The sequence below is a fragment of the Ambystoma mexicanum genome, chromosome 12 (genome assembly GCF_040938575.1).
Source record: "Ambystoma mexicanum isolate Mex_15411 chromosome 12, UKY_AmexF1_1, whole genome shotgun sequence".
NCBI lineage: Eukaryota > Metazoa > Chordata > Amphibia > Caudata > Ambystomatidae > Ambystoma > Ambystoma mexicanum.
In genome coordinates this window covers 635974703-635994367 of record NC_090936.1, presented here as the reverse complement: position 1 = coordinate 635994367, position 19665 = coordinate 635974703, and the positions used below count along the sequence as shown (strand labels likewise).

Below are 19665 nucleotides of genomic sequence, written 5' to 3'. Positions count from 1 at the left end.
CTTCCTTAAAACACAGCGCTTCATGTTGAAACCCATCATCTAATCCTGGGGACTTCACCGTGTTTCTTTCAGTTGCCCCATTAGTCAGCAAATCGACCGGCAAGACAAGCAACAATGATGCTACTATAAAACCATATATTTTGGGCAAGCAGGTCAGATATAAAAGTTGATTTTTTTTTCTATCCCCATACTCACATGCAGCAGTTCATAAACACTTGCATTTGTTTTCAGTTACTTACTTTTATCAAACAGTGCACCATGGTTGCCTCACAATTTTTTAAAAAAACGACATAGTTCAGATCATGGTCTTCTAGTAATAATTAAACGATTTACACCTGTATTAACTCGTTTATTCCAAAGAGGCACACAAGTGCGCCCATTTGCATTCACAAAAATGGTTGCATTTAGGCTCAATGTGTTGCATACATGAGTCGGCAGAAGGGACCCTCACATTGCCGGGGATTATGTCGGAAACCATGCTTTCAAGTTACCCCAGATCATAAAGGACATTGGGCCTCATTAAGAAGAGTACGGCGGGGCAGGAAAACATGGTGGTAATATGGCATTTATTCCGTTATCCCCACTTTTACCTCTCCACTGAACTATGAGATTGGTGATGAAGTGGAGTACATTACTCCAGCAGGTCTCTCTGGACCTCCAAAATATGCACTGGGAATCAGAAGTGGAGTTAGCACCAGTGGTTAATCCCCATTGGAGGCCTATGGACTCCAAGAATGGGGACTAACTCTGCTGTACCACCAGAAGCCGAGTTCCAACAAAAGTATTCCCCAGACTCGCCATGAGCCCCATTGGGCAGTTGGTGGACCCCTACTGTAATAAATGAGGTATGACATACCAGTGAAGCTCAAGAGGCCACATGCAAATTACATTATAAGGAACGAAATAAGGATCAGGACTGGACATAATGCAGAACCACTGGTATCCCCTTTTCAGGACCGACTGACCCACACAGGGGACATTCAACTAAGTAACATTGCACTTGTGCTGCATTCTTTAGCAAGCATTGGAGACACACAAGACACAAGTCACAACAACTTCTCAGTCTGAAAAACCTTACAGCGGTGGTTCAATGAACGCTATACAGGAATGAATCAATGGTGGGCGAGGAGTGATACAGAACAGGGTAATTAACACTTTAAGGTCTTGCAGAGCCAACATCTCCAAGGCCCCCAGGTGTCAGAGCAGGGTGATAACTCATAAGCGGCGGGCTGTTTTGCTCATAAGGGTTATTGAGGGAGAATGGGTGCATTCATTGTATTTATTTATTTGTATATATGCAGTATAAATGCTCTTTTGATCACAAAAGAACGTACAATCGATAGGAAATTGAGCTTCTTTAAATGGGGTGAGTTTCAGTAACATCCTGACCAGGTTGTGGACGGGAGAAATGGAACAGTCACCGGGGACAGTACATGGCGGATACATACATAGATTAAGGACAACCAACATTAGACATTTTTAAGTGCATTTATTTAGGTGGTACGGCCAGCTGTTTTAGGGATCAGACCATGATGGATAAAGTGCAGAGTGGAGGCAGAGAAAGTGAGGAACAGAGGCAGGTTAGAGGTGAGGGAAGTGTAGAGATGCGAGACATCTAATGTCTAACTTCCATAACATGATTTTTTCTATGCAGGAAACCAGATCATGCTCGTTACTTGTTCTATCCTGTACAATATAGTTATTGTGGGTATTTGATCACTTACATTCTTTGATTCATTAGTCCATGTATTAGATAGAATGATCATTGCAGAGATTTTTTTTAAAGCAAGTTCATCCAAAGCAGAATTCTCCTCCCATATAATCATAATCTTGTCCGGCAGTAACAACTCTATTTACATTTTTAGTTGCAACAGGTATTATGCAGTAGGATAGGATATCTGATGCAGCAGTATGCACTGCATGTATCCCAGGCCATTGCAGTCGTTGTGGGCATGGTACACCCAAAACCGGAAATATACAACCACACTCATCAAACTTTTACAGCTAACCCTAAAACACACATCACCTTCAAAGCGGCAGCACCATGTACAAAGCTGTCAACAAGCATTTTCCCTCATAATGGGCAGCCAAAGATACTGCCTCTGGCAGTCTGTGCATCTATCAACAGGTTGCCAGCGGTCAGTACCGCCCTTGTAGCTCCTCGCCCTCCCTGTGCTTCCTCTCGCTTCGGCTCTTTCTCTCTTCTTGCTCCACTTGCATGGAATTCTCTTCCCCCGGACATCCGAGAAACAGCCCACAAGGATTTGTTCAAAACCAAACTAAAAGCCTACCTCCTCGCCTCTGAGTTACCCTGTTACCCTACCTCTCATTTGCCTGCTTGCTAACATTTGTCCCTCACCTCTAACCCGCCTCTGTCCCTCACTTCCTCTGCCCCCACTCTAGCCCTTCACCAATCATGGTCACATCCCGAGCACAGCTGGCCATACCGTCTACCTGCACTTAGGAATGTCCAATGTTGGTTGTCTTTAATCTATGTATTAGATACCAGGTCTATCCCTTCATTTTTTTGTCACAGGGGCTGTGCGTTCAAACAGGGATTTATAATACCAGAAACACAAGAAGGAACACACACTACCCTCTCCGATTCATGTTATGATTTCAAAAATAGTAAACCCGTGAACCTTACAGCTTTTTGTAATCCTATCACTGTATATTGAAAACTACAGACTATTTTTCTAGAAAAATATATGTGCATGTAATATTGTTCTGATTCGTTCATTCTAAAAACCACAATATATTCAATCATACAAATTGTGTGAAAAAAGAGGGTTAGTAAAAGTGTTTTTTTATATAATAAAAAAAGAATTGTGGGTGCCTTCTACGGCAAGCCTCAACAGGGAGTATGATATTTTCAAAAATTGACTTCAAATATGTTTGTGGAGATGAGGTATGACTGTTTGTTTCAATATCATACATTTTTACAAACCACTCTCATTTCATTATCCTATTTTATATATAACATCATAACTTTCAACTTCCCTCGAGATCGGTTATTCCATCATATCTCTGATTTTTTAAAGCATCTTCTCAAACACATTGAGCACCTCCTTCACACCTCATAGGATATACCCCCAAGCCCACCCAGACCAGTATCCCCCCTGATAAGCACGCTTTACAATCCACCACCCTGTTCCTCGCTCACCCGCATTCAGCACTTTTACATGTTCCCCACTAACTGTAAATATTTACTATGCCATGCTACCCAAAATTGTATGCCGTTATTAAATGCTATGTTGTAAGCACTGCTCACCATGTAATGTATGCCCGTAACCCTGACTGATATATAAAATATATAAAAGGTTGTGTTTTATTCAGAACTTGATTGCACTCAGGGAGTGGCAGAGCTCGTGTCAATGCGTTGCCTGTTCCAAGGCAGAGGGTAATGGGCAAGAACGACCAGAGATGGTAGGAGGCACAAGGAGGTTCGACGAATGGTTTTGCGGCTTTGCGTTTGTGATCGGAAGGTGTAACTGAAAAGTGTGCTGGAAATGGACTGCTCAAGGTTCCAGGGGGTACGGTTAAATATAGGTCTGTAAGCTCAAATAGGGTAACATGGTCACAGCTAGACAGCCTTCCTGATATTTGGGGAGGTGATGGTCGATATGGGGTGGTTCTGAGGGGCAAGGAGTAGCAGAACAGTGATCATTCCAAGTGGATGGAATCATTATTTGGAAAGACCCATGAGAAGGCTGGTGTTATGATCAGGTATAGGTAAAGTGGAGCCGAGGTGGATTTTATGGATGCTAATTAGATTGTAATAGAGGCAGTTGGCAGGCCCTGCTCCCTGCCTGATAGCTTTCCTCAGCCCCGGGAAGCAGACAGGATGTGTCATACTCTGACACAGCATCTGGGTATCCCATTGAGGCAGACAGATGCTGGAAAGGTTGAGGCATCTCTGAAGCAATCCGGCACACAAGACTATTCAATCAGGCTCGTGTGTAGGCTGCGAGCACTCAGTTGGCTTCAACATGTGATTAGATTGGGTAGGCATGAGGTTGAAGGGCCATGGGTCTCGAATGCTTCCCTGGTTCTTTGGCATCATACTAGCCACCTGTTACTCTCGCAGAAGAGACTGATGTGCTGTCTCCAATAGCAACTGTTTGTCAGTTATCCTGGGGAGTAAAGGGCAGAGAGAGACTCCTGTGACAGGGACACTGTTCTCACTGTGCTTTGGGGTTTCTTCTTTCAGGCCTAGGTTCCGCTCAGCCTGATGCCCTCTTGATCAGAGGCGTAGACAGGGTAGGGCCTGAGCAGGCAAGGCCCACCCAAAATCTGTAAATGCCCACTCAGCATCGCTGTGTGGGCATTTACAGGTGGTAATCACTGCGGTGTGCCCAACTGCATTAGCTTCAGGCCCCACTTGTTAGACAATCCTGGCTACGCCACTGCTCTTGATGAAGGGTGATTGTGAAAAGCATACACCCAGTTCACCTGCAGGGGGCTGCTTGCTCATAAGTATCCTTTCAGCCAGGGGCCCAGAGTTGGCCAGACTCCACAGCAAGCTTGAATTAATTGTGCCTCGTATTGCAGATGCCACCTGCAGACAGCCTCTACTAGTGTGTGATTTAACATTACAGCTTATTTTCCATTTCTCAGTAGTTCAATAACAACAATGTTAGTAAAACAATTACAAGGTTGACCCTCCCAGCAGTATCCCACTTCCTCCCTCCCAACCAAAGGTCCCCTCCTGTGTATGTAAAAAAGGCTAGCAATAGTGAACAATATGGTCATTTGAGGAAAGAAGAACTCTACATGTATTCACGTTTGTTCCACATTTCCGCAGTAGCATTACATCTGTTGACATCTCTATGCATCAGGTCCTCCTAAGCTGCAGTCAATGACATCAAATCGCCCCACTCCGTAAACATCCCCCTTGTCATTTCTGGCTAGCATGGTCTAAAGCTGTGACTCTCCATTTTAACACCCTGGGGGTCTGGGACCTCTTCTGAGCGGTCAACACATAAGAACGCCAGACCAGGATCAGTTGAGGATTTACATCCTGTCATTGTCGAGATAGCTCTTGGAATCCTGGAGCAGAAGGGCGCCAGTTTCAGTCAATCTCATAAAGAGCCCATCCCCACGCATTGTCTCGCGCAGCGCCCCATTCCTGGGTTTGAACACGTACTATTGTGCTTGCTAATAGGCCCTGTGCAATATATTGTATTTTGAGTTGGAGTCGTTTGTACGTTTCTGTCATTCAAAGAGACAATCTTTCCATTCAGGGGATCTATTTCTATCCTCTGTTTGTGTAAGCATTTGATTGTTGGGCATTATAGTGGTTTCTCGTTTAGGGGTTGTAAGTAAACGTATGCCCATAAAACACTGTTTGAGTAGCCCCGGGGTCCTCAAAGTTTAGTCTATACGTGTATATTTCATGGCTGGGCTATTCAAAGTAGTCCTTTTTTCTCAACGCAGTGTCTAGGTTTTAGGTATCTCCAAAAGTCCTTGACCCCTAGACCAATAGTATGTTTCTAGTTTTCAAATGACAGAACAAGATTGTCCTGGAAATAATGTTCAAGTAATCAGAAACCTTTTTAATCCAGGCCTCTCAGTTAAAATGGTTCACTTTCAGTCTTAAAACTATTGTTGTGCCAAATGGTGGCCGTGCCTGGTAGTGTGGGATCAAATTCCAACCATCTATGTATTCCCCGAATGTCATTTGTATTCATCAATATAAGGTTGTTCCCCAGTGATACAGAGTTTTGGGTCGTCCAATGTATTGTGTAGAAAGGCCTCAGAATCTGTGTTTCAAAAGTAGCCCACATGGGGGATATAGGACCTTTAATCGGTATCTTCACGAGTTGGGCCTGACATGCTGCCTAGAGGTATCGTCTGAAGTGTGGTAGTTTCATCCCCTCCCACCACTGCTTATCGCTGTATAAGGTCAACCTCTTTATTCTGGGCTTCCCTCCTGCCCAAAGCACCAGAAATCCAGTCTTCCATCATCTTTGAATAAGTTTAACTATATGTTATGGGGAAACAATTAAAGAAATGGGGTTCTACGTTATTTAATCGCGGGACTTTTCATCGCAGGGTTTTTTACCACCATTTTTTTTTTTTTAAAAAACCATCACATTTAGTATTTTTTTTTGGGGGGGGTTACCCCCCCGAAACCCACGGTTCAATTTATTTATTTTTTGATTCCCTTACACAATTTTATAACAATTTCCCCCCCCCCCCCCCACAAAAAAAGATGAGTTTTTTTTCGAAAATAAATTTGCGGTAAAAAAACCTGCGATGAAAAGTCCCGCGATCAAAGGCCGGTATACCTTCTAGATTGCTATGTATCTGTACCAACACCATATCAATATTATGTGATGCAGTCCTTTGGAGAGCCTTAAGCAACTTAATCCCCAGAAAATTCAGAAACTTTGTATTAGAAATCTCCATGGTTTTCAGCATATTCTCCTGACCCAAGCAGCGAGAAAGACTCAGGAGTTCAGTGTTATTCCAATTTATTTTGCATGGAAAGCCAGCCCTCCACATACCAAGAGTGGGACATTGGGAAGTGAGAAGGATATCATTTCTCTGAACCTAGCCATATGCATCTAATTTCCCAATTGAGATACATTTTGGAAACAAAACAAGTGTTCCCTGCAGCAGTGCAAAGAGCAAGTGGGACAATGGGTATACCTGCCTGGTGCCCCTCTTCTAATCAATTGGTTTACAGTTCTCTTGGCCAGAACATACTTTAATTGTCATGGAGGCATTTAGGATTTTTAGCTATTGAATAAAAATCATATGAAAACCAGATTGTTCCAGGCTGTAGAACAAGGGGGGCCTTTCCACCTTGTCAAAAGCTTTCTTGGCATCAATAGAGGTAACTAACTACAGGGTTTCCCATCAAAGACTTGATTGAATGTATGAAATGCAAAACCCTCTGTATATGGTCTGCAGACGCTGGTCCCCCGCTGAAACTGAATTGGTCTGGATGTTTAAAACTCTTAATGCATTTGATATGATATGATATGGCATTTAGAACGCTCCTATACACAAGTGTTTTGGACTCTTTCTGCTAAACATTTTGTTAATATTATTAAGCCTGTGTTCAACAGCGAGATCGGTTGATGATTCCCATTGAGTGTATGGTCTCTTCCCTGTATATGTATTAGTATGATGTTTGCCTGTTTTATAGCTTGCAGCACCAGACCCATTGTCATAATATGGCTAAATAGCTTGGTAAGCTGCAAAGAGAGAATATCTACATTTTGTTTCTAATTTGCTGGGGGAACAGGTTGGAGCCGAAAGCTTTGTTTTTAAAATGTTTCCCATAAGTCTTTCTCACTTCCACAGAGACTTGGGCCACCATGCCAAACGCATCAGTTTTTGACAGGTGTGTTTGTTGAAATCCTTATAGAAGCTCTTTTATGCATCCGCCCATTTAGTACTTTCAGAAGAATATAAAAAGTAATAAAAAAGCATAATGTTTCATGAATTGCTTGTTGATCAGTTGTTTAATCAGGTGAGCAAGGAGTTTACCAGATGTATTAGCCTGCTCATTAAATTTGCAAAAGCCTTCTTGTGTGTAATAAGAGCCCTTATAAATGCTTTGGATGCCTCCAATATTATATTCAGTCAAATGCTGCCATTGCCATTTATATGAAAATATTCTTCCAGTTCCTCTAGCACTCGAGAAGGCTTTTGTGGGTTTTTTAAAAGAACTCTATTACATTTCCAACCTGTGGGGGCCCTTAGCCGCCAAAGCAGCGTTTCCTTGCAGATGGTCACTGGAGAGTGATCTGAAATGTTTTATTAATTTTTTTAAAAATTTGTTTTATTGTGTTGAGGTCATCTGAAATCTTCACAAATAATTTAACATAATTCATTAATTAATTAAAAAACAAAATCACATAGACAATCAATCATCATTAAAAACAAACTTCACATAACTTATTACATAGATTAATTCCTAATACTAACCGTTTTTTTAACGTGCAACCAAATGCGGTTTAAAGCAATATCGAGAGAAGTAGACAAAGAATTAAGGCAAGAAGTCCAAACATCTATGGACTTCATTGTGTTGTAATCATTGACAAACTGCTCTAAGTTACACATATATATCGTACCAAGCTTCTGAAATGTCACGTGACATATCTGAGGATCTAAACCATTTTGTCAGTGTAACGTCCTACCGAGAATTAAATATATTTTAGAAATGTTTTTCTGTCTAGTCGAAAAGAAAGTAAAGTTCCTTTCTGAAGAATTACATAATCTCCAAGCATCTTTTAGAGATCGATTAGCAATCAAACTTTCCAGTGCCAAAGATACTGGGGTTTTTGAGAGGGCCTCTAGGATCAGATCTATCCAGAGGAGGATCATTCCTTTCGACACCAATAATAAGATGTCATCCACACCACTTTTCAGTTTCACACATGAGAGCCTTCTCAAATTGGTTTGGTTTGTAGGCTGAAATATACATGTGATTGGGTCCGAAGCGAGACTTGCAGAGACATTTCCTCAACTGCTCTCTGTGTTGTGGGAGGAATGTGTAAATAGTATAGGGTTGTTTATCAAGACACAGGCCCCCCTTTTTTAAACCAATGCAGAACTGTAAACGGAATGTACTTTCCACCACTCTTCCAGCTTAAGATGTTCAGTTGTGTCAGGTGAGTTTCCTGCAGGAAGATAATGTACACCATGCCCTTGCTGAGGTACACATTCAACCTGTCAATAGGGTGATTAACGTCAGCTGCTGAAATCTCAGACTGGTGCTCATCTCCCTAGGTCCAGGGTGGTCTTGTTTTTTTGTTGTTGCTGTTATGCATGTTATGTTTTAGGTCTCATCTGTGTGTCTGGAGAAAGAAGGGCATTCGTGAAAGGGCCCCATACATTTTCAAAAGCAGCCCCAAGGTATTCGAAATGTTTGGGCCATGAAATTTACAAAGAAGCAGTGGTCATAAGACCTAAACAGTGTGTAGTGTTCTAAGCCCTCATCCCAGAAGAAACGTCTACACCATGTGAGGACAGGACACTTTCCCCAAAGTCAGCCTTAAAAAGAGGAAGTTGCCTCTGTATGTGCTGATTTTCCTAAGGGAGGTACGGCACTCTCTCATGGAGATCGAAATCTTCATCCAGTATTAGTGTTTCACAAGTCTTAACATTTTTTAAGGCTCTGCAACATCATGGTACTTATCATCAAAAAGTGCAAAGAGACTAGAGGAAATCCCCTCTTGTACCAAATTCCTTTTTTTTTTCTTACAATTACCTTTTTGCTTCCACGAGTTGTCTCCTTTTGTCTAGAGTTCCTCGGGCAGGTTCTTGATAAAATCACAGCTCATGCCCCCACACTTAATGGTGGATGTTCCCAGGTGAGTGGGAGTACCTTTTTCACACACTGAAAACCTTAAAAAGCGGATGATCACTGGTGTCTGTGTTTCCCTTCCTCTGGTCTTGGGCTTAATGATCTGTGTACCCTATCAATCTCTATTACGTCTTTTGATTGCATTTATAGAGGCTCACTCACTATTCTTAAAACAAACTGCTTCATATTGCTTGCCTCCTTTCCTTCTGGCATCCCCAGAATCAGAACATTATTCTGCCATTCCAAGTCATCCAATTATTCTGCCAAGGTTTGCTCATTCTTCAGTAATTGTGATGGACTCCTCAATAATTGTGATGGACCTTTGTCAAGTGCAGTGAGCCTATCCTCAAAGCCAGACATTCTCTTTTAAGCTTCTTCAATCTTACGGTTAATCCTTGCCAAGTTCGCCAAGGTTTATTTCATCACCATATTCATTGATGAGATATTGTGGGCCATATATTGGAGGATGGTATATATCTGCGGGGATGATGGCTCAATTGTGACTGAATACTGCATCCTATCTGTAAGCTTGTCATCAGATTGAGTTTTGGAGGACTTGTAGTTTCCATGGTTGCCTGCGATTATGTGAGGTTCAGGAGCTCTCAGCCTTGTGCAGTGTGCTTGCATATCACAGTTGTGGCAACTCTCCCAGAATGCTGGATAATGGGTCAATATATTACTGGCAAATATATTTCTACAAGCAAGTTGTATTACAAAGGGAATTAGCCCCAAAGCTTTTGTTCTAGGGTCCTATCTGCTGAAACATCTTTACAAATAGAAGGGGTGGTTTGTACCCTTAGCTCCTCGTAGCTTCCTTCAGTGTTTGTCATCTCTCAGCTTGTGTGATATTGTCTCTGGTTTTTCAGATACCTTCTCTGTGCTTTAGACCGGCCCTCAAGCTGTGTCTCCACTGCTCTCTGGTGTGCTTTCACCACCAAACTGAAATCAGGACCTTTCTTCCTTCCTTCAGCAGTTTCCAGTGGGGTCTCCTGGGCAGTCACTGGTAAACAGGCATCACTACCCTCTGCAGCTGCTGCTTTGCATAGTTGTTAATGATGATCCGGAGCTCTGCAGGGTTCACATAAACCGAGCACCAAGAATTCTCTGGCAATGAGCTTGACTCTGAATTGTCAAAATACATCAGGAAAAGACCCCCGATCTGGGGAACATGCTATTTTCTGGTAGTGTAAATTGACCCTGCTGAAGGGTATAGTCACTGTGTATTTAAGAAGAAAAACACAGTGAAAGTCTGCAGCTCGATGCTCAGACATCCACCTGAGCACAACCTAACAGCACCCCCACGTGCCCACCTTCTGAAGAGTGGCACCTCGGTCCCTGCAGCTCCAAGTGTCAGGAGCCGAGCGTTATTTTGGAATTCTGTTTATAGTGAGCACATTCCCAGCCATAGATCATCACTCTTCAGCATCATCTTTAGACTTCATTGCATCATGAGTAGAGCACTGCAGATTGAGCGCTTGTCGGCTGCACTACCAATGCGGTCCAATGGCGCATAACATGCAGATATACTTGGAGCATGCCTACACAGGAACTATTTTGGTGCAGCACATACCCCATTGCAATCCATCAGCACTCAGGCACACATTCTATTGGTTATACTTATTTAACCCCATTTTCTTTTCTAGATGTTAATGTAACGCACTGTCTGATTGTTTATAAACAACTACGAGGAGTGTTGGTTTATCAGATATACTACAATTCAGCTCCTTTATGGGTGCATATTTCACCACAATGTTGTAACCATAATGAACCCAGTATCCCAGTTGCATAAACAGGCCTATGCTCATTGTCCCTCAAGAGTACAGCTGGGGCGTTTTCTTCTGTTTTGTGCCAAAAGCAAAGAATCAGACAAACAACCTTCCTACACATGAACACCTACTTATTTAAGCCACAATTCAGTGGATACATAGTTATAGTCTGGTTTAAACATTATTGTATTTGTATTTGGGGGTTACAGGTGGTGCAAACCCAGCTAAGAAGCAACAGAGTGCTATACATGCCACTGGGGGTAACATGTGTTATGTTATGTTAACAGAGTTTATAGAGCACACTGTCACCAGAAGGTATCATGACGCTAGGATAACATAGACCAGGTGGAACCTGTGGCCTAAGAGACCCAAGTGCCGATGGCCAGAAAGAGGACACCAAGAGTGCGGGATCAGGGGTATGCCCACTGCCAGGACCACCGTCTCGTCTCCATTAAGTTTCAGCCAGTTGTGGTTTATCCAATCTCCCACGGCAGAGAGACATTGGAAGAGGCATGGCTGTTGCATGAGATTGTCTTGGTTACAAGAAATTGTCTTAGTTACATAGTGATACTTGGCTCTTGGTTACAGTGAGCGTGAAGTGAGAATGTCTTAGTTGCACGAAGTAGTCTTAGGCGCATGAGGAAGCTTTGCTCTTGGTAACAGTGAGCATGAACCAGTTCCAGTGGGAGGTACAAAAAATAGTCAAACTGGAGAGTGCAGCATTCATAGGACAAAGGTGTCAAAAAAGATTGGTTATGTGAACAGCAAGGTTTTAATTAGCTTCCTGAAGGCTAAGTGTGATTGAACATTTCTGACCTGGCGGGGGGGGGGGGGGCAGGGCGTTCCAGTGTGTCGTTACAAAGGCTGGGAAGCTAGATCCTCCTGCACACATTCTCTTTGTTTTAGGAACAGATATTCTATTAGAATAGGCTGTTTTTGTGAGTCTAGTAGGATCTGGCTTAACAACTCTTTGAGCCTGGTACAAAGGTGCCCGGTTGTGGACACATTTGTGTGTTAAGGCGAGAGCTTTGAAGACTATCCTTTCTTTAATTGGGAGCCAATGAATCTGCTTCCTGGTTTCAGATATGTACCCTCTTTTGGAGATGCCAGTGCAGCCCTAAGGGCATTATTATGGACTATCTGTAGTTTGGTAAGGTCTTTACTGGACGTCCCCAAAAAACGGCCATTACAGTAGTCTAACCTTGATCCAATTATTGCTCTGGCAATGGTTAGACAGTTTTGTTCAGAGAGAAATGGTCTGGCTGCGTTGATATGTTTAGTGTGGTAGGCTGAGGTCGATGCGATGGCATTGACCTACCTGTTCATGGAGAGGTCAGGGTCCAGGTAGACCCCCAAAGTCTTTACAGCTTGTGATACTGCTATTAGCAGGTGGTCAATTGTAAAAGAGCTGTATTGTTTGCCCAATTTCCTGAGGGTGGCAGGAGATCCAATTAGCAGAAGCTCGGTTTTGTCTCCATTAAGACATAACCAATTTTCTGTCATCCACTTTTGGATGGTGGAGTATATGGATTTGAGAGTAGCCATATCGGCTTCATAGTCACCTGTAAGGGGGATGAGGACCTGTGTATCATCACCATAATTGGTGTATGTGATGCCAAAGGCGTCCAGGATGTGGAACAGTGGCTTGGTAAACAGGTTGTACAGGGTGGGTGAGATGCAGGAGCCCTGTGGGACTCCACATTTGATAAAGCTTGGGAGGGCACAGGCTGAGTCAGAGAAGACTTTCATAAGCCTTTCCTGGAGAAACAAGGTGATTCAAGCAATGGCCGTAGGGGAGAAATTTGCAGCAGAGGAGAGATGGTGACACAGGGTATTGTGATCAACCAAATCAAATGCCGCGGACAAATCAAGGAGCAGAAGGAGGGCGGGTTTGCCCACGTCTCTCAAATCGTCCATTTGGTTTTTAAGTCTAGGAGCGCAGTTTCGGTACCGTGCCCCGGACCGAAACCCGACGGCTGGAGGCCAAGCAAGTTGTTAGCCTTAAGGAATTCTTGGATTTTCAGATAAGCTGCCTTGTCAAGAATTTTTAAGAGGAAAGGGACTGCCGTAATGGGTCTATAGTTCCCTGGGACTGTTGGGTCAAGTGTTGGCTTTTTAAGGAGAGGATGTACCCATGATTCCTTCAGACCAGTAGGGACATGGCCTGACTGCAAGGAGGCATTATTGAATGCTGTGAGGAATGGGGCAAGGGGAAGGGCACAGTCTTTGATCAGTTGAGCCGCGCATGCGTCCCCTTTGCAGAAGGAAGGTTTAATTTACTTAGGGAGGGCGATAACTTCTAGTTCGCTCAAGTCCTTGAACGCGAAAAGGGGGGAATTACCTGCGGCACTATTTGTGATTGAGATATTAGATGGCTGAGGGCCTGTTGCTGGGCTGATATTTTATTCTGGAGCATGTTGAGTTTATCCATTATAACATTATGGATGCTATTGCACCAATCTTCATCTTTCTGGAGTGTTTGCGGGGGGGTTTGCTTAGGTTCCAACTCCCTGAAGATGGCAAAAATGTCCGTGGTTCCTGATTTCGCATTTGCTATCCTTGAGTTAAATGAGGATGCTTTTGCTTTGATAATGGCCATTTTATATTCTTTGGAGATAGTCTTAAAAATGGACGAGTCGTTAGGATTCGCTTTCCAATTGGAGAGCTCTGCCCTTTTCTTGGCTCTAAGCTCAAGCAGTTCTTGGGAGAACCATGTGTTGGAATGCTTGGAACGCTTGGCTTTTTGATGGTGAGGGGCCAATGGCATCAACTGCATGAGAGATGACGATTTTGAATGCATTAGCAAGAATTTCTGGGTCACTGGAAAAGGGGGACTCAAGGGCTGGTACTAAAAGGCAGGGTGTAAGCCTTTCTTTAGTTAGTTGACGGGAGCTTCTGGCAAGTGCTGATGGTAAGGGGGTTTGTTTAACTTTGTCCCTAGAGACATTGAGTTCAAAGTGAATGGAGTGGTGATCCGACCAGGGAATAGGGAAGATGTCTGTAATTCTGAGTGAACAGTTATGGTGGGCAACCCAATCAAGGGTGCATCCTTTATGAGGGTGGGTTCCCTGATGGTCTCAGTGAAATTTAAGGTAGAGGGGGCTTTACTGAAGGAGGCAGCTTGGGTGACGTTCGGGTCATTGAAACCTAGATTGAGATCTCCTAGGAGAATTAACGTGAGGTTTTCTTAAGATTATCCGACAGAGCATGTATCATGGCATCCTGGAAGTCTGCTACCGGCCCCTGGTGGTCTATACATAATATGGAATGCAATGGTGCAGTTAGGGGAGACCTTGACTTTAAGAGGGAGATAGTCACATTTATGGCCAAGGTCCCCTTCTATCTGTTTTACAGAGATGGACTCTTTTGCAATCAGAGCTACTCTTCCACCTTTTTGAAGCGGGTGGCCCTGCCTAAAGATATTGTAACCAGGAGGGATGGCTTGGGCAAGGGCTGGGTCAGAGTCTTCTGTGAGCTAGGTTTCATTGATCATTAGTAGGTCCGCATCATAACTAGATATAAGATCATGGACATCAAGTTCATGTGCAGGGAGGGAGCGTGCATTGATGAGGGCACATTTCAGATGACCCCCGGGCAGGGCCCTATTAGATGGACTGTGTACAGAGCTATCCCGTTTTGATGCTGGCAGGTCAGTAATCCCAATGTAGGACAGCGGCAGATCTTCCTTAATAACAATAGGCATGGGCAGGTCAGGCTGCGCAATTTTAGACATAGGCATGTTAACATATCTAACATTAGGCATGGGGGTCAGCATTGATAACAGTATGCATGGGCAAGTCAGGCTGTGCAGTTTTATGGAATAGGCTTGTCAACATTTCTAACATTAGGCATGGGGGGTCAACATTGATAACAGTATGTATGGGGAAGTCAGGCTGTGCAGTTTTAGACATAGGCATGTTAACATTTCTAACATTAGGCATGGGGGTCAACATTGATAACAGTATGCATGGGTAAGTCAGACTGTGCAGTTTTAGACATAGGCATGTTAACATTTCTAACATTAGGCATGGGGGGTCAATATTTATAACAGAATATATGGGAAGGTCAGGCTGTGCAGTTTTAGACATGGACCTCATTCCGAGTATGAAGGTAGTCATGGCGCTATTTGCGCCATGACTAGCTCCCATTCCGGTACCGACTCCGACTTAGTTCAATGGGGACTTAACGGTGTGGTCCGACCTTTGCGGGACCGGTAAATCCCCATTGAAAAATCCATTCCCCATTCCCATTTGAGCCCCCATAGGGCTCAATGGGAGTGGGGAAGTAGCTAATAACGGTACCGCAATTTGCGGTACCGTTATTAGCTCTGAAGTCCCTTAACGGGACCCGTCCATAACGCTTGGTCACACCAGGCGTTAAAGGAGGGACCCGCTAAGGGACCTCGGAAAAGGGCGCAAAGGGTTTACCGGCACCGGTGTCCTTACCGGTGCCGGTAATCCCTTTGCGCCCAACTCGGAATGAGGCCACAGGCATGTTAACATTTCCAACATCAGGCATGGGCGGGTCAACATCAATAACAGAATATATGGGTAAGTCAGGTTGTGCAGGTCTAGGTATAGACTGGTCAATATTGATAACAATAGGCTGGGGCAGTTCAGCATTAGGCATGGTTAAGTCATGGTTGGTAACACTGGGCGTGGGGAGGTCAAGCTGCACCATATTACATATCAGTAGGTCAACAGACATTTTAAATGGTACAGGGGGGATAACATTAGATGGAAATGGGCATAACAGGTGATGCAGTGATGTTCTTTGATTGAAAAGTGTAGTGGTGTCATTGACAACTAGCATATCATGAGATAAGTTGGCTATATCATGTTTGGAAGTATTAGACACTGGCGTGTCAGTATAGGTGTAGATTGGTCACCGCTCAGTCTCAGCTGGTGCCGGATGTCTGACGTTAGCCAGTAGGTGTGTCTTTGACCGCTCTGCTGGGTGCTAAGTATGATTTTAGAGCAAGAGCACAAACGATCATTCCTAACCGGAATGTTTGGGGGTTCTGATAACAGATGCTGAGGGCAGGTGCGCACTCTAAGGAGTCTAGTTCTTGCGAAGGCGTTATGAAGACAGACAGGGGTTAGGTATGCAATGGGAAGAGCTACGGACCGCTGAACAGCAGACTGTAGGCCGCTTACCTAAGTAGGCTGCAAATAGACTTCTTCGGGGGCAGCGCGAGCAGCTAAGAGCTGCGTAGAGGGTGAAAGAAATTGACCCTCGGCCTTCACCAGTCGGCTTCGCCTGTCAGTCTGCCTCCCCTCCATTTAAGGCGGGAGGAGGCGGGCTGGCAGGCATAGGGAGCCAAGTGGCTGAATGTAAATGTTAAAAAGTATCTGAGACAAGGCAGAGCCCTGAGGGACCCCACAGGAAAGGGACCAATGGCATGAACAGAAGGGAGGAAGGGAAACTATTTGGTCTCTCTCAGCCATGAATGAGGTGATCCAGACCAGCACTTGGCCAGCAATGCCAGTCTGGGCAAGCCGGGCCCAACATGGTGGGGTGGTTGACGCTGTCAAATGCCACTGATAGATCAAGTAGAATCAGGGCACCCACCTCACCCGCATCGACTAGCCTAGCCATATCATCCTGAACCGACACCAGGACACTCTCAGTGCCCCAGGCGGATGGAGTCCTGACTGGAATGGATCGAAGAAGCCTGAGGCCTCCAGATAGGAGGAGAGAAGTGGAGAGATCAAAGCCTCTAAAAGTTTTATAAAGAAAGGCTGCAGTGAGATCGGATGGAAACTAGAGGGAAAGTGAGGTTTCCAGAGAGGGCTTTTTGAGAAGAGGAATGACAGTGGCTTGTTTCAGTACCTTTGGGATGTACCCTATCTGCCAGGAGCTGTTGAAAGCCTGGGTAATCTCGCCCAGAAGATCAGTGTTTATATCTTTTGGCATCGATAGTGGCACCAGATCAGAAGGGGCAGCTGATTTAAGTTTATTGATCGCTGCACTAATCAATATCTCTGAGAACAGAGGAAAAGATGACCATTCGGGGAGGGGTACGGCCGCGGCAACTGCTGGAGCAGTACTAACTAGGGCAGTAGCCTGGGTAGCCAGCAAGATGTTAGACTGAATAGTCTCTATGTTAGTGATAAAGAACTGGGACAGAGAGTCACAGAGCTCCTGTGATGGAATAACAGATGTAGAGAGGTTGGATGTGGAGGATAGTGATCAGACCACTGAAAATAATTCCATGGGCTTACTAAGGGCTTTGTCGATTTTCTGTTTAAAAAAGGCCTTCTTGGCTGCCAGAATGGCAGCATAGTAGCCTGCGGCAGTATATTTCCTGTAGTGTGCTCTATCAGTGGGGTGGTACGTGACGCGCCATTTTAGCTCAACCTGCCTAAGTTCAAGGCAAGCTTTCTTGAGCTGGTCCATGAACCATGGTTCAGCTGGCAATCTATGTAATTGTGTTCATCTAAGGGGGGCTACTAAGTCAGCCGCCTCCTCCAGCGAGCGGGCCAGAAAGGAAAGATCTACCTCATGAGATTTGCTACACCTGGCCCTCACTGAGGAGGCCAATGTTTTCAAATCAGCCGAGCGCCAGCTGCAGCGCAGAGCTCTAGGAGGGAGACTCTTAGGAGAGGGACATGGAGATTTCATAGAAAGGTCACAAGGTAGTGATCAGACCATAAGACCGGTTCTATGGAAGAGATGGATGAATCGAGTTTGTCGGCCAGTACTAGATAAAGGGTATTTCCCAATTTAGGGGTTGATTCAGTCACAAATTGATAAAAGCCCAAGTCAAGGAGGCCGTCAAAAATTGAGTTAAAATAGGTGGGAGAGGTCTGTTAAGTTTAAGATTAAAATCACTCCCAAAAAGGTGAGTGAACTTGATGTGAAGTTCAGTCAACAAATCCACAAGGGAATCTAAAAACCTGACACGTGCCCCCCTGTGGTCGATAAATAATTAGAAAGTGACTCGTATACGACGCTGAGATTATACATTGCAGCGGTAGTGCTTCCATAGCGACATTATGACTAAGTGAAATCTGGGAGACGGCGAATTTGGATTTGAAGATCAGTGCCACGCCCCCCATGGGGGCATTGAGGATCGATCAAAATGTTAAATATTATAATTACAGGCTAGAGCCTGCACCAATATTGGAGCAGATGACTCATTTAGCCATGTCTCGTCAGGCAAAGAAAATCCAGCGCCCAGTTATCCAAAAGATCTTTTACTGAAGCGGCATGAGCTGACAGTGATCTTGTATTGAGTAGCATGGCAGTAAGGCTCACCATCTTTTGCGCAGAGGGAGGGGGATAGAAATCCTGGGGTGGTCCCCATCCCGGAGGAAATCTGGTTTAAAAAAGAGCAAGGTTCACCTGTTGTACCTTCCACGCAAACTCATGTCCTGCCCGTCCTTAGCCCAGACAGATGGGCTGGACTTTGGGGCGACTTCGGCGGGGTGGGCCCTTTTCTACTACACCCAACCGCTGTGCAGTCAGCTGTGAGTATTCCTGGATAAACACATGGCAATGACCTAAACCAATCCGCTTGTTGCCGGGATAGAGGACGACAACAGACTCTACTAGCCTGTGCATGCAAGTATGAAAGAAAAGGCACGGCAATGCTCGAGCCAAGCCACAGGTTGCTGTGCGGCCAGGCACACTACGCCCTCAAGAACGGGCTATACACGAAAACCAAATAAGATGCTGTGATAGTTAAAATAATAAAATTATGAATAAAATGTATAATCAAAATTGTTGTGTAGTGCTAGTCGGAAGTGGCCAGTCACTCACCGCGGCCATGGAATAACCCTGTGCTTAAAAGGAAAACAAAAGTTACAATAAAGAAGATAACAGCCGGAGGAAAGCCGTACCGTGTAAATCCATGTGAGGTAAGGAGGGGAGGTTACAATATGTGGCATTGGATGTTCTGGCCATGGGCATGGACTATGATGTGGTAAAGTTAGATTTCCCGATTTCCCAGAAGCATTAAGGCCCTATCAGCTAAAGGGTGGTAGGAAAGCAACAGTGGTACAATTCTGCTATTGCTGGCACTGTGACCCCACCGTCGATCATAGAATAGGAAGTCACATTATCCCACTACCCAAAGTAATAATGTCAATGTTTTATTTTGAGTGATGTGGCAAGGCTGCTCTGTGGGACCGTGCCAGCCTCAGGGAACCAGAGGGACTTCTTCCAATGGAGGATGGCACTTGCCTAAACCCACCAGCAGTAAGAGGTTTGCTGTTGCTCTACCGGAGTGCTGTCAATACTTGTACTATGGAGTAAAGTGATTATGTTTTGCAATCCCACTCAGTCAGACCAGTACTACCCAAGAAGTATAATTCACATACCTCCCTGCGTCGAGTAATATTTTATGTAATGGACTCTACCGTCTGGATCCATGATTGAAGCTGGGCATCTCCTTGTTCTAGTATTAGACTTGTATCTAACTATCAAAACAAAATCTGACAATTCAGGTGCCATCTTGGACTGATGATAAAAAACAATCTTTTTGTTAGAAGCACAAAGTGATCGAAAGATTAGTGAAAACGCATATCACGTTTCATTGCAGATCTTTGTCTTAATGCCAGCAAGACAGAGATC

General features: G+C 44.4%; 1 protein-coding gene across 2 annotated transcripts in view; it reads left to right on the top strand.

The window, feature by feature from the left end:
- The window catches only part of LOC138513937 (V-type proton ATPase subunit S1-like), a 645312-nt gene that overhangs the window by 13001 nt on the left and 612646 nt on the right, over positions 1 to 19665 (top strand). The window lies entirely within an intron of this gene.